A 2,931-nucleotide genomic window follows, 5' to 3' on the forward strand; every position below is an offset into this window, starting at 1 on the left:
ATTGTAAGATCGCGTAGTATCTTCGGCGGATTAGGTCGCAATAAAGTTGGGGATTGCGAGATTGATGTATATTTACGGCGGCTCGCCATAACTGAATTCACAGGCGTAGTGCACGTGGAACTTCCTTTCTTTTTCTCGATCATGCGATCACTGTATTCTCGCGATTCCATTTCGTTTAATGAATCTCTTAGGAAGAATCTCAGATAGCCTTCCCTGGCCCTTGTTGCGTTTCTATTTGTAGTCGAATCCATATATCAGCTGAGTGTTCTTGGAGTGTATGTAACGAAAGATTATAATGTTTGTTATTAATGTGAACACGCAGAGTAACGTGTAATACATTTGCGATATGCTTGGGCCATGCATTTTTACCTAATCAGTGGATCCCTCTCACGAAATTAATCAATATAACAATTACGGAAATGTGCTTACTTGGAATCAATACTAGGGCCAACTTATCATTAAAACTGCGTTAAATTCAACTCCATTCGGTAAGTTCCATAAGTATTAATATTTTAATGAGCAAACTGCCTCTCAGTAGGTACAGCTGACGCAGATCTGGAAGCTCACACCGGCATTTCGCAGGTTTGGATGTGGGTTGCAGTAGCTAAGCAGAGATTAAGAGAATTATACAGACAGACTAGCATGGAGGGCCACAACAACCATTTGTTGTTGTTGTGGTCTTCAGTCCTGAGACTGGTTTGATGCAGCTCTCCACGCTACTCTATCCTGTGCAAGCTTCTTCATCTCCCAGTACCTACTGCAACCTACATCCTTCTCAATCTGCTTAGTGTATTCATCTCTTGGTCCCCCTCTACGATTTTTACCCTCCACGCTGCCCTCCAATACTAATTTTGTGATCCCTTGAAGCCTCACAACATGTCCTACCAACCGATCCCTTCTTCTAGTCAAGTTGTGCCACAAACTCCTCTTCTCCCCAATCCTATTTAGTACCTCCTCATTCGTTATGTGATCTACCCATCTAATCTTCAGCATTCTTCTGTAGCACCACATTTCGAAAGCTTCTATTCTCTTCTTGTCCAAACTAGTTATCGTCCATGTTTCACTTCCATACATGGCTACACTCCATACATATACTTTCAGAAACGACTTCCTGGCACTTAAATCTATACTGGATGTTAACAAATTTCTCTTCTTCAGAAACGCTTTCCTTGCCATTGCCAGTCTACATTTTATATCCTCTCTACTTCGACCATCATCAGTTATTTTGCTCCCCAAATAGCAAATCTCCTTTACTGCTTTAAGTGTCTCATTTCCTAATCTAATTCCCTCAGCATCACCTGACTTAATTCGACTACATTCCATTACTCTCGTTTTGCTTTTGTTGATGTTCATCTTATACCCTCCTTTCAAGACAATGTCCATTCCGTTCAACTGCTCTTCCAAGTCCTTTGCTGTCTCTGACAGAATTACAATGTCATCGGGGAACCTCAAAATTTTTATTTCTTTTCCATGGATTTTAATACCTACTCCGAATTTTTCATTTGTTTCCTTTACTGCTTGCTCAGTAAACAGATTGAATAACATCGGGGACAGGCTACAACCCTCTCTCACTCCCTTCCCAACCCCTGCTTCCCTTTCATGCCCCTCGACTCTTATAACTGCCATCTGGTTTCTGTACAAATTGTAAATAGCCTTTCGCTCCCTGTATTTTACTCCTGCCACCTTCAGAATTTGAAAGAGAGTATTCCAGTCAACATTGTCAAAAGCTTTGTCTAAGTCTACAAATGCTAGAAACGTAGGTTTGCCTTTTCTTAATCTAGCTTCTAAAATAAGTCGCAGGGTCAGTATTGCCTCACGTGTCCCGATATTTCTACGGAATCCAAACTGATCTTCCCCGAGGTCGGCTTCTACCAGTTTTTCCATTCGTCTGTAAAGAATTCGCGTTAGTATTTTGCAGCTGTGACTTATTAAACTGATAGTCGGTCATTTTCACGTCTGTCATCGCCTGCTTTCTTTGGGATTGGAGTTATTATATTCTTCTTGAAGTCTGAGGGTATTTCGCCTGTCTCATACATTTTGCTCACCAGATGGTAGAGTTTTGTCAGGACTGGCTCTCCCAAGGACGTCAGTAGTCCTAATGGAATGTTGTCTATTCCAGGGGCCTTGTTTCGACTCAGGTCTTTCAGTGATCTGTCAAACTCTTCACGCAGTATCATATTTCTCATTTCATCTTCATTTACATCCTCTTCCATTTCCATAATATTGTCCTCAAGTACATACCCCTTGTATAGACCCTCTATACACTCTTTCCACCTTTCTGCTTTCCCTTCTTTGCTTAGACCTGGGTTTCCATCTGAGCTCTTGATATTCATTCAAGTTGTTCTCTTTTCTCCAAATGTCTCTTTAATTTTCCTGTAGGCAATATCTGTCTTACCTCTAGTGAGATAAGCCTCTATATCCTTACATTAGTCCTCTAGCCATGCCTGCTTAGCCATTTCGCACATTTCTCATTTTTGAGACGTTTGTATTCCTTTTTGCCTGCTTCATTTACTGCATTTTTCTATTTTCTCCTTTCGTCAATTAAATTCAATATTTTTTCTGTCACCCAAGGATTTCTATTAGCCCTCATCTTTTTACCTACTTGATCCTCTGCTGCCTTCACTACTTCATCCCTCAAAGCTACCCATTCTTCTTCTACTGTATTTATTTCCCCCATTCTTGTCAACTGTTCCCTTATGTTCTCCCTGAAACTCTGTACAACCTCTGGTTTAGTCAGTTTATCCGGGTCCCATCTCCTTAAATTCCCACCTTTTTGCAGTTTCTTCAGTTTTAATCTACAGTTCATAACCAATAGATTGTGGTCAGAGCCCACATCTGTCCCTGGAAATGTCTTACAATTTAAAACCGGGTTCCTAAATCTCTGTCTTACCATTATATAATCTATCTGATACTTTTTAGTATCTCCAGGGT

This window comes from Schistocerca nitens, chromosome 6 (assembly GCF_023898315.1).
Source record: "Schistocerca nitens isolate TAMUIC-IGC-003100 chromosome 6, iqSchNite1.1, whole genome shotgun sequence".
Classification (NCBI taxonomy): Eukaryota; Metazoa; Arthropoda; class Insecta; order Orthoptera; family Acrididae; genus Schistocerca; species Schistocerca nitens.